The 13,079-nt window shown below is 38.9% G+C and overlaps 1 long non-coding RNA gene across 50 annotated transcripts in view; it reads left to right on the top strand.

The window, feature by feature from the left end:
- The window catches only part of LOC137216978 (uncharacterized), a 155,155-nt gene that overhangs the window by 81,283 nt on the left and 60,793 nt on the right, over positions 1–13,079 (top strand). For 41 of the 50 annotated variants that reach the window (XR_010939957.1, XR_010939932.1, XR_010939934.1 and 38 more), the window contains 4 exons: positions 1,083–1,209; positions 3,680–3,868; positions 4,065–4,228; positions 4,341–4,475. This is a non-coding gene — a long non-coding RNA (uncharacterized lncRNA). Of the gene's footprint in view, positions 1–1,082; positions 1,210–1,315; positions 1,613–3,679; positions 3,869–4,064; positions 4,229–4,340; positions 4,476–13,079 lie in introns of all 50 variants that reach the window. The other 9 variants (XR_010939963.1, XR_010939949.1, XR_010939962.1 and 6 more) reach the window with 7 other exon arrangements.

Below are 13,079 nucleotides of genomic sequence, written 5' to 3'. Positions count from 1 at the left end.
TTTATCCACTCTGGCCTTGGACCACTTTCAAGGGAGCTGCCAATCCAGTCTCCAGGGCTTGTCTCAACCTTGATGACAGTTTCTTTCCTCCTTTTCGTAAGAGTTTCTCCTTCAGCTTCAGCCTATATTTTCTGGTCCAGCCTCATTGACTATAAAGTTCTTGCTTATTTGGACATGTTCTGTCCTGACTAGTTTTCATTTGGCCATGTACAATTTGAGTCCTCCCTCAAGGAACTGCTAATTCTAGCACACCCTCATTTGAACACTTATTGTACATCAGACTTGTACGTGGCATTTCCTTTAATCCTCCCAGCAAACTCATGAGGGATGTGCAATAATTATTCCCAAATGATAGATGAGGCACAGAAAAGTTAAGGACATTGTCCAAGGTCACACAGCTAGTAGGTGGAAGAGCCGGTATTTGAACCCAGGTTCATCTGACCCTAGAAGCTGTGCTTTTAACCAGCACATGTACTGTCTCCCTAAGTCAGCAAGTACTTCTTGGCTAGCCAGTCATTACAGAGCAACCCTAGTTTATCTGTGAGCCTGTGCTTCTCTAAGGACAGGCCACAACATCCACTTCCTGAGTATGTGCTGCATGCTAGGCTCAAGAGGGTGGCGCTGAATTCTCACATGCTGGAATAGCATATTCTTGGGAGCTAAACCATGGAGGGGATCTTGGGTGGGAGGAAGCACTTCCTGCTTACAATTCAAGCTGGAAAGGGATTCCCACATTACGAAGCCCCACAGACCTTCCTGTGTAATACTGTTAGAAGACCTCAGGCAGAATCAGCAGCTATTGGGCATTTTTGTTTAATCTCTTCATGTTCCACCTCAGTTAAAGACACAGGCTTACAACCTCTACTTTGACCAAAACCACCAATCTACAAGAGGGAAGTGGTCTTTAATTTTATTTTCCAGATCAGAGTTCTCCACTTTCCCTACCAATGCTGCCTTCCCTGGGTGTTGCCTCTTGGAATTCAGATTGATCTGAATGAGGTGTCCAAGATAAAGTACATGGTAACTAGGAGATGATTTCTATTCTGGTCTCTCTCTCTCTCTCTTTTTTTTTTTGTCTCCAGTCCTGATTCTCCAACTGCCTTGCCTTCTTGTTTTGGGGATTCAGAATCTGGACGTCATGGCCCAGTCACTGAATTGGGAATTTCTAAGTCCCTTGGAGTCCAAAAGAAAGACCATTCTAGATGTCAGGTAAATGCCTTTCATTTCTTAACTGTCTGATAGAAATTGAATAGTTGGAAGAGTATTTACTTACTTATTTTCAGGTTTTCAGTCTTATTTACTTACTTATTTTCAGGTTTTCAGTTTTATTTTATTCCAAGCATGGGAAAATAAACCTGAAAATCTGGAAAGGGAAACGTCAAACCAATAGCAGTTGCCCTGGAATTGTGGGACTTTCGCAATAATAAATGTCTAGATGATGTGTTTATTCCAGTCCCAATCCAATTCAATTCAACAAATACTTGTCGAATACCTGCTGTGAAAAAGATAAAGAATGACTAAGACATGGCTCTCACCCTCCAGGAGTTCACAGTCTAACAGGGAAGTCAACATGTACACTGTTCATTCTCATACAAGGAAGATAATAATAAAGGTATATACAGAAGTTTAAACAAGGTGCTGTGGGAGTATTGGAGGAGTGAAAAATTAAATTTAATTAGGGAATCTGGAAATATTATGTTTGAAAGAAGATTTTGAGCTTGGTTTTAAAGGGTTGATGAGACTATTACAGGAAGACATTTTAATGGCACTTTAAAAAAGATGATAGTTTAGGCTGAGGAACCACACAGCCTTCAGGTGTGAAAACCTAGGGGAATGGCGATCGGTCTGGAAATACAACTGGAGAGGTAAGTCTGACCGTTTATGGACTTGCTCTGCAGACAAAAGAAGCCTTGGATTACCACCCTTCCCTAAACAAAGAGGAATCTCTTCCGTATCATCACAGTCTCTGTGTGCTTCTCAGTGGCCTCTTTGTACAGACGGATGCCTTCCAGTTACATTCGTATTCATTTGATGAAGATTCTCTATATGGGAAATACTTGACTTTATAATACACAACACATGCGATTGATTTAAACAGCTCCAATGTATCAATAATGCATTTAATTTATTTCTCTCCCCAACAGTGTATGTAGCTATATGTACTTTGATTATATTGACTAAGATTACAATCCACGTTGATATAACCTGAGAGTAGTTGTTCATGATCTGGGTGGTATTGCGTTTGAAATTTATCCTACCCTGTCATTGGTTCCACTCACTTTGAGTTTATACTAAACCAGTTCTAGCTGTTACGTTAGGTTTCTCTTTTACTAGCTCTATTTATTGCCTTTCTCTGGTATTCCTATAAGAATGTCAGATGAAATTACATCAGATGCTTCTCTCTCTAAGATATGTTAACTTTGTTCCATCCTCTTTCACCATTCAGCTTGTCATCCTATCATGAACAGGAGTTAGCTTTGTTTGGTATGATTTGTGTTTGAAGAATCCATATTGACTACTGTTTATCACTTGGGTTTCCCCTAGGTACTCATAAATGACTGCCTTAATAATTGTCCCCACCGCTTACCAGATATTGAAATTAAATTTATGAGTTTAATTCCCTGAGTTCCCTGGGGATTTTTTTTTTTAAAGAAAAAGGAACAAGGCAGCCTCATGACTCACAGCAACTCTTCCATAATAAACCGGTGTGATAAAGAAAAACATTTTGCAGGAAAACAAATTTTAGTTTTAGCCTTCCAAATGATTATTGTAAAAACTAACAAAATACGAGTTTTTGGAAATACTAAAGCACATCCTGTGTCCTTGAAAACTATTTATTTATTGTGCTCACACGTATTTTTAAGGGCCATAACAGATGCCTAGGCAATTGGGAATTTGGTCTTTTTATATTCAAATTGTTGTATGCTTGGAAAATAGCCCAATAATGGCACTTTTTAAAAGGTTATTTTGTAAGTACTGTCCGTCAGACATATGCTAAAGTACTGTTTCAGGTTGCTGGGGCAACCTGCCTGCCACAATTGTGGTTACTATTTATGATTTAATGATAATGCATTGACCTGAAACCCGAGTCTTACCTTCACTGAATGCAGTGCAGGCGCACTGTAGGTAGGCTGTAGGTAGACCATAGCTACCTCTAAATCTCAGTGAATGACTAGCAAGGGATTGATGCACATGTGTTAGCAAACAGTAGGATCCCTTGAAAGGGATGGATGTGTAGAACATTGGACAACACCAAGAGCTCTGGTAGAGCTTAGACTTCTATACTTCCCCAGCTAAGACTCTGTTAACTGAAGCTAGGAATATGTGGAATGACTAGTTTACATCAGTCTTGGTAGAGAAGTAACCAATTTTCTCCGACGAAAGCAGTTTGGACCCAGTAAATGAACAACATGCTGACGCTATAGTCCCTTTTCTTAGTGTTCCTTTGAAAAGTGGTAAGGCACATTTCTTTTCCGAGCCAGTACCAGCCTCTTTCCAATGGCTTGGTCTAGAGGCAAATGATGTTCAAGGGCACTTTTTCTGTGTAATCTTTTTCAATAGGTGTGACAGGTATTCCGAAATTTGTATCACAGTGCCTTATGCTTTGGTGCCTGTTAAAACTATAATGCATAGGTTTTTGTTGTTTTTACTTGTTTGTGTGAATGTTTTCATTTCAAAGACTGCCATCCAGGGCTGTGCAGCAACTGAGTGATGAGAAAATACCCCACTATGCGATCCTGGCGTGCGCTAATATTGAGGGTGAGAGAACATGCTTAAATCGTCTTACCAATTTGACAGGAATGATTTCAAATCTGGCACACTGTGGCCTCACTCCTCGCCAGTGTGCCCCTGGAAGAGCAAGCCCATGGTGAGCTCCTCAGAGTTTGTTAATGGGAGGAAAGCCTTGGGTTTAGGGAGAAAGTATTTGGATAGCATTTTAAGAAGCCCTTCCATTTTTAGTAGAGTAGAAAAATCTACCTCTGAGTCTGCACTACGGTCTTTTCTCTGGATGAGTACAATGACTGTCTCTCTCACATTTTTCTGATATTTATTCTGCAAATCAGCTACATGAGTCCCTGCCACTCTCCTGAATAAGCTTCCAGGCATTACCTACATGTCGTGTTCCTGTGGAGGGATGGCAGTAATCTCAGCTAAGATAAACCGGAGCTTCTGTGGATAAAGCGTAAAGGCAGTGAAGTGTGTGCTGTAAGATTTAACGCCTCTACAGGTAATTTTTTTTGGAGCGGGGATCTGGCATTTAATCAAATCCAGAGGCATTATGTAAATTTAATCACCTTGTAACACACTAGTAATTTTATTATCTCCTTTTCATTTGACAGTGCTTAGATGCAAGTTGAGCTTGGAATTCCAGAGGTAGAGCATTGCTGATTGGAGGCATATTAAGAGAAAAGTACTGTGGAAATGAGATAAAACTTTTATTCTTGCTATTGACTGTTGTCTTCGTATGTGTACAGGTATCCGACAAAGGGTTTTTAGAATAAAGTGTGCCTGTTTAAAGTTTTCCACCTTTCTTAAAGCCCCCAGTGAATTGCAATGAGACTGTTTTGAATGGACTATGTTAAATCTATTTCTGTCAAATGGAAAACCTTCACACAAATGCGATGTGATTCAAACTCTCCCTAATACGGGGGCCGCCTTTATACTTGTGTAGCCCATTTGGCTTGGCCTCTGCTTACTAGAATCATGTCTAGTGTTAGATTATTTATGCCATAAGGTCTATTTAAAATTGAAGACAGTATTTACATTCGTCAACACCAGTTTTGATAGGTTTTTAAAAGGTGCAATGGGGTCGATGATCTTGGATAGACAAATTATCCATCACCACATCACTGTTCATATTATGAGACTGAGGAAGAAAAAATCTGGTTAAGTTGAATTTCCCAAAAGGCACTTGGGCTTTTTGATCTATGATTCACACTAATGATTGTGTCTAATGAAAGTAATGAAGCTAAATACTTTATCTGTGATTTAAAGAATGAAATTAGAAAGGAGGCAAGAGGGAAGGCATGATAACCTGTTGAACTGACCTTGCTAAGGCAGGAGAAATGGCATTTTGGGTACATTTTCTTTCTTTGACTTCTCTGTTTTACTTTCCCCGTTCTCCTTCATCTCTTAACCTGAAAGAAACTCTTGAGAACATCTCTTCTCCTGAAGACAAAGATTCTATGAGCTCACCCATCCATATATTGGAACATGGAAGCCCCTGGTCAGCCAGGAAGTCTTTCCTTTAATCACCTGATGTCTCTCCTGCTGTATCTTGCAGGCATGAAAGCCAACAACTTGGGCAAATGCCCCTAATTTGGGTTCAGTTTAGATGACCGGGTTTCTCCTACCTAGAGTGCTACTTACTTCAGTGAAAACGCTTCTTCTTTCTAAAAACCCTTACTAGCTCTATGAATCATAACATGTCCTCAGTATGGGAAATCAAAATGGTATAATCTGAGATTAAGATTGAAGTGCCTTACTATCCAGTTTCCCATCAATCTTATTATTTTTTCTCTGTTTATCACTGATGCCTCAGTTTTTTCATCCTAAAATGGCGATAATGATCACTACCTAAATTGTGATTGGTATAAGGAATCAGTGAGACACTGGATGTGAAAGTATCCAGCACTAGGTCTGGCCTAGAGCACATGCTCAGTGAGGGCAGGTTGAATTAGAATGATCTTATGGTTAGGAGGATAAAGAGTTGACTTTTGAAAGATCTTTATATATTAAATACAAGTCCTTTGTCAGATATGTGGTTGGAAAATATTTCCTCCCAGCCTGTGGCTCGTCTTTTCATTCTCTTAACAGTGTCTTTCACAGAGCAAAACTTTAAAATTTTGAAGTCCAGTTTATCATGCTTTTGGCATCATATCTAAGAACTCTTTACCTAACCCAAGGTCATGAAGAGTTTCTTCTATGTTCTTTTTTTCTAAAAGTTTTATAGCTTTATTTTCTACATTTGGATCAATTATCCACCTTGAGTTAATTTTTGTGTAAAGTGTGAAGTTTAGGTCAAGGTTATATTTTTGCATATGGGTGTAAAATTGTTTCAGCACCATTTGTTGAAAATACTTTTTTCCCATTGAATTGCTTTTGCAACTTTGTCAAAAATCAATTGGCCATATTTATGTGAGTCTATTTCTGGACTCTCTGTCTGTTCCATTGATCTATGGCTCCTTCCCTTTGCCAGTACCACACTGTCTTGATTAGTGTGGATTTACAGTAAGTCTAGAAGTCAGATAGTGTTATTCTTTCAATTTATTCTTCTTTTTCAAAATTATTTTAGCTCTTTTAGTTCCTTTGCTTTTCAAATAAATTTTACTTATCTAAAAAAATGTTATGTTGGAATATTGACTGGAATTGCATTAAATTTATAGATCAGTTTGGCATGAATTAACATTTTTACTATGTTGTTTCTTTAAATCCATTAACACAGTATATCTATCTGTATATTTAGATCTTTTAAAAATTTCTTCTATCAGTGTTTTATGGTTTTTAGCATACAGAGTCTTTGCATATTCTGTTAGATTTACACATAAGTATATTTCATTTTGTTCGAGCTACAGTAAATGGTGTGTGTGTGTGTATTTTTAAATTTTAGTTTCCAATGGTAACATTGGGAGTATATAGAAATATAATTTATTTTTGCATGTTGACCTTATATCCTACCACCTTAGTAAGCTCACTTATTATTTCTAGAAAATTTTTTGGTCAATTCCTTGGGATTTTCTGTCTAGACGGTTATGTTCCCTGCAAATAGAATTTTATTTATTTCCAATATTTATGCTTCTTGTTTATTTTTCTTGCTTTGTTGCATTGGCTAAGACTTCCAGTGTGATGTTGAATTGGTGGCAAGAGACAATGTTTTGCATTGTTCCAGGTCATAAGGAGAAAACATTCAGTCTTTTTACCATGAAGTATGATGTTATCTGTAGATTTTTTGGAGACACTTTATTAGGTTGAGGAACTTTTCTTCTATTCCTATTTGCTGAGAATTTATATTACTAATATACATTGACTTTTTTCCAAATGCTTTTGCTGCATTGATTGATATACAGGCATATCTCATTTTATTGCTCTTTGCTTTACTGTGCTTTGCAGATATTGCATTTTTTTTTACAAACTGAAGATTTGTGGCAATCCTGCATTGAGCATGTCTATCAGTGCCATTTTTCCAACAGCACTTGGGACGCTTGTGTCTCTGTGTCACATTTTGGCAATTTTTGTGATATTTCAATCTTTTTCTTTATTATTATATTTTTTATGATGATCTGTGATCAGTGATTGATGTTATTATTATAAAAAGATTAGAACTCGCTGAAGGTTCAGATGATGGTTAGTATTTTTTAGCAATAAAGTATTTTTAAATTAAGGTATGTACATTTTTTTAAACATAATGCTATTGCACACTTAATAGACTACAGTATAGTATAAATACCACTTTTATATGCACTGGGAAACCAAACAAGTCATGTGACTTGCTTTACTGTGATATTTGCTTTATTGCAGTGGTCTGGAACCAAACCCACAATATCTCCAAGGTGTGCCTCTAATCATGTAGTTTTTCTTCTTTAGACTGCTAATATGGTGGATTACATTGACTGATTTTTCTGTTATTGAACCAACCTTGTAATTTTGTGATAAACCCCACTTGATTGTGGTGTATTATTTCTTTATATATTGCTAGGTTTGATATGATAATATTTGTTGAGGATGTCTATGTCTATATTCATGAGGGATATTGGTCTGTAGCTTGCTTTTTTGGAACTGTTTTTGTCTGATTTTGGTATCAGTATTAGGCTTGCCTCATTAAATCAGTTGGGAAACATTTCCTCCTTTTCTATTTTTTGGAAGATTGTATAGAACTGGTGTTATTTCTGCTTTCAATTTTGTATAGAATTTGCTAGTGAAATCATCTGAGCCTGAAGATTTCTTTTTCAGAAGGTTTCAACTACAGATTCAATTTCTTTAATGATAATAGGACTGTTTATTTCATCTTGGGTGAGTTTTGGAAGTTTGTGGTATTTAAGGACTCATTGCTGTTTTGATCTTTACAATAATTCTGTGACATAGGCAAGACGGATAGTCTTAAATCACTGCTCAGAACAGTTCCTGGTACATAGTAGAAGCTTTGTTAATTTTAGTAGGATGAATTTGTTAAATGAACTCCATTTTACAAATGTGGAAACTAAGGTTCAGATTGGTGAAAGCACTTGTTGAAAATTATTTAGCTCATAAGTCACACTGTTAGGACTCAAACCCAAAAATAAAAAATAGCTTTTGAAGAAGAAAGAAAAAACGAGGAGGGAGCTAATTCAGCATCTATTTTGTGCCAGACATTGCTGGATACTTTTATTTAACTTGTCTCATTTAAATTCTGACAGCAATCCTGTGATATAGGTGTTGCTATCTCCATTTTAAAGGCAATGGAAATAAGGCTCTGCATTAGTCAGGGTCCTAACAGGAAATATGGCACACTTCAGTCAGGATAGTTTGAGAAGGGTTTACTAAAGCGACTATTTACAAGACATAGGCAGGGTGTAGGGAAGCCATAAGGGCTAGCGAAATACCCTATGGCTAGTATAGTGGGGCTGTTACTCCACCACTATCACCCAGGCCCAAAGGCATGAAGGAGAGGAGAGGCTAGAAAGAGTGTCTGGAAGGAGAGACCTCTAGAGCAGGTAGCCTTCGGATGAGCAGTGGTATTTGGTCAAGGGACATAGCTAACTCCCCACAGGGTGACTTCAGAGGCAGGAAGCTAGGAGGAAACTACACTCTTCTCCCAATCTTTGATCAATGGCCAGAGTTCCTTTCTGACCAAATCCAACCAGAAGCCAGGGACCAGTCAAACCTGTTGATATAATCCATACCAGTTTCCTGGGGAGGAAAGCAGGACAGAGAGTGAATCCAGAGGACAAAGATGTTAAGTAACTTGTCCAGGGTCACACGGCAACCTGGTAAGAGGCAGATTTAGGATTCAAATTCCAGAGCTCTGGTTCTTGACACTGCGCTTGTCCATCTTCCCCAGGGGACTGACTTTCAGGACCAAGGTGGCAGAAAGGGCCTGTGATTAGTCCCCCAGTGTGTATATTTTCTCATTTTATTTCTCTTTGCCCTGTAATGTAAATACAGATACTTTGGTATTATAAAGCACCATTAGGGTACCAGAGAGAGGTTAGAAAGAGAACGCTAGGAGGTGGAAGGAGTTTTGCCTGAGTGAGGAACCAAGAAAGGCGACGGAAGTTAAGGGAAAGACTCTAAGAACTGGACTGTGAGCAGGCCAGAAGCAAGCAAATTAGGCTACAAATATTAAGTGAGTGTTTGCTATGCTAGCTACAGAAGGTGACAGAGGCTAAAATGTTCTAAAAAGAATCAAGGTTGAGCAGAGTTCCCTGTGCTATATAGTAGGTCCTTGTTGGTTATCTATTTTAAATATAGCAATAGATACATATATATGTATAACTGAATCACTTTGCTGTACACCTGAAACTTACACAATGTTGTTAATCAACTATACTCCAATATAAATAAAAATAAAAAAATAATATTTTTAATTTAAAAAAAGAATCAAGGTTGAATGAAAAGGAAAGAAACCCTTTGAGGAGCTTATGTCATGCTAGGGGCTAGAGGTGAGAGAATTTGTATATTCTGACTCTGGAATTCAGCTGATAAGCTGTGGACCCAGGCTAAGATGGCTGCCTGGAGCAGCCTCAGGGTTCCTTGCTAAGAGCCTAACCTGCTGGTGGGTAAAATAGGTAAGAAAATAAGTTGCTGAGAAAGGTGGCCTCCATGACTTAGCTGGTACCTGCACTTTGCTTAGATGTATATAACCTGTACCTTAAAACCCCTCACATTGGACAAGGCAGGCCAACATGCAACCAGCAGGTACTGAGGTAAGGCTGTGGGCTCTGAGAGAGAGAGAGGAATGAGAGCCTCTCTTTAAAACTGAGTGTTTGACCTCCCTGCTTCCTTACTGTGATCTCTGTAATGACAGCCTCAGGCAGTGATACACAGTCTGGTCTCCTCCTCTCAGCTACTGTTGGGTCAGTCTCTCCATTCATGGTTTTCTGAGGGGCTCTGGTAGCCTGGGAGCTGGTTTGAGCAAGACCATCTTGACCACCAACCCTTGCAGTATCTGGCTCAGTAGTTCTCAACCTTGACTGAACATAAGAATCACAGCAGGTGGAGGGGGAGAGGGGACATGGACATCTTCAGAGTCATATGAGCAGCACAATTATACAGGGCCCCATGCTCAGAAGGGGGCTCCATGCCGTGGGTTTAATGCCTTGCGGTTGCCATTTGAAATTCTTAATAATTTTATTTTTGAACCTGTGTTTTGTAAGCAAAGTCCAGTGGGACAGTAGAGAATGTACTGGGGGCTTAGAAGCTCAATTCACATATGGTTCCACCGCCCATTACCTCCCCATATCTTCAAGATGGGTTCTTGACTGCCACTCCCTTCGTTCCAGGTGCCCGAGTCTCCCTTACCCTCCCCCACCCGCATCCATGTCCATCCATCTCCAGCGGGAGCCTCGATGTGGGGAGGGTCAAGTCAGGTGCATGCACCCTGCAGCCCCTCAAGGTGGAGCATGGCAGTGACCATCCTTGCACTTGGTTCACAGCACCACGCACATTCAGTGGGGGTGAATCTCTTGCCCATCCCTGATCCAGATACCTAGTGCATCCTTGTGAGGAGGTGGTAATACCCTTGAGAGGTGCCTATATGCTGTCGGATGGGGTGGCAGCCATCTGCCTCAGGAAGGGAGATGCCTGGGTCAACTTCCCTGCCCTCTGATAAGGCACAGCATGTCAGGCCAGCAGCTAGAAGAAGGATGAAACCAAACAGTTGTCAGGCCCGAGCACACACATGTGACACAAGTCATGGGGTAGGGTTCTCAGGTGCCTGTAAGGGTCTACACTTGCCTCATGAGTGCCTTCCCATGCCCTAGAGAGTGTCCTTTGGGCCTACTCCACATGTAGGTGACCCTCTCTTCCTCCATTATAACTAACTTTCTTGAGTCTGGCTTTGTGTTCATCTCTTCTGGCCAGCTCAAGTCACCTTCCAGGGCTGGGGCATGCAGTACAAATTGTGCAATTTTGGTGATTCTGCATATGAATTAAATGCTCTGGTATTTTTATTTAAAACTGGTATTGTACAATGTAAAGATGAACGGTAAGATACATGTTAATAATTGAGATTTTTACTTTTTCTTGACTTAGAATAATATTGAGTAGCAAATAGAAAATATCATGACAAGTTGAATGAAAGGCTGCAGAAGAAAGGAAAAATCTGTACATTGTAGTACCTTAGTGACACTTTTACCCCGCTTTTTGAACAAGGAGCCCCACGTTTGCATTTTTCACTGGGCCCCACAAATGATGTATTTGATCTTGCCTGGGTGTATATTTAAAACATGGAGGGAAGGCTGGAATAAACTCTGTGGTACTGGATTAGAATCAGAGATATCCATATAAAAATGTAAGCTTATCTATATCCATATATAAATATATACATGTAAAGGTAAGTAGATTCAGGCATTAATATTTATATGTGTGTATACATGGATTATTTTACATGCCTGTGTTCCCTCGCTCTCTCTACTGGCAGGGCCTAAAAGCAGCAACATTCAAATAGAATTGAGCTTACCTAGAACCACATCTTGTTTTCTAAATACCATTCTCAAAAAAAAGAACTAGGCCTAGTAATAATTTTAGAGGGCAAGATATTTGCATAGCTTCAAATTGTCACCCCCAAAATATTTAATAATTGCTCTGGTGGTTTCAACATGTGTCCACAAACTCTTTGATACTCCTCCCTACAGGTGGTGGAGATTAATTCCCTTCCATTGAGTGTGGGCTGGACCTAGTAATTCAGTTCTAATAAAGTATGGAAAGGGACAGATAGTAGTTTTACTATTTACTATTTATATTTTCTAGTTAATATATAAGTAAGTTGAAAGTGAAAGCAGAAAAAGATATGCTATGCAAATATTATTCAAAGGAAAGTGGGAATGGCTATATTACTATCAGATAAAGTAGACTTCAGAGCAAAGAAAATTACTCCCTTGCTCTTTTTCCCGCCTTCTCTGGTTTTAACTGAGATTTTCTGTGATTCCATTTCATCTCCTCTCTTAGAATATCAATTATACTTTAAAACTTTTTAGTGGTTGCGCTAGAGTTTGCAATATACATTTTTAACTGAGTTCATCTTCAAATAACACTTTATTTTATTTTATTTTACATCTTTATTGGAGTATAATTGCTTTACAATGGTGTGTTAGTTTCTGCTTTATAACAAAGTGAATCAGTTATACATATACATATGTTCCCATATCTCTTCACTCTTGCATCTCCCTCCCTCCCACCCTCCCTATCCCACCCCTCTAGGTGGTCACAAAGCACCGAGCTGATCTCTCTGTGCTATGCGGCTGCTTCCCACTAGCTATCTATTTTACATTTGGTAGTGTATATATGTCCATGCCACTTTCTCGCTTTGTCCCAGCTTACCCTTCCCCCTCCCCATCCATGCAAATGGAAACCAAAAGAAAGCTGGAGTAGCAATTCTCATATCAGACAAAATAGACTTTAAAATAAAGACTATTAGAAGAGACAAAGAAGGACACTACATAATGATCAAGGGATCGATCCAAGAAGAAGATATAGCAATTGTAAATATTTATGCACCCAACATAGGAGCACCTCAATACATAAGGCAAATACTAACAGATGTAAAAGGGGAAATCGACAGTAACACATTCATAGTAGGGGACTTTAACACCCCACTTTCACCAAGGGACAGATCATCCAAAATGAAAATAAATAAGGAAACACAACCTTTAAATGATACATTAAACAAGAGGAACTTAATTGATATTTATAGGACATTCCATCCAAAAACAACAGAATACACATTTATCTCAAGTGCTCATGGAACATTCTCCAGGATAGATCATATCTTGGGTCACAAATCAAGCCTTGGTAAATTTAAGAAAATTGAAATTTTATCAAGTATCTTTTCCGACCACAATGGTATGAGACTAGATATCAATTACAGGAAAAGATCTGTAAAA

The sequence above is a fragment of the Pseudorca crassidens genome, chromosome X (assembly GCF_039906515.1).
Source record: "Pseudorca crassidens isolate mPseCra1 chromosome X, mPseCra1.hap1, whole genome shotgun sequence".
NCBI classification, from domain to species: domain Eukaryota; kingdom Metazoa; phylum Chordata; class Mammalia; order Artiodactyla; family Delphinidae; genus Pseudorca; species Pseudorca crassidens.
The sequence above is the reverse complement of the archived record's forward strand: the minus strand, read 5'-3'. Positions and strand labels throughout refer to the sequence as shown.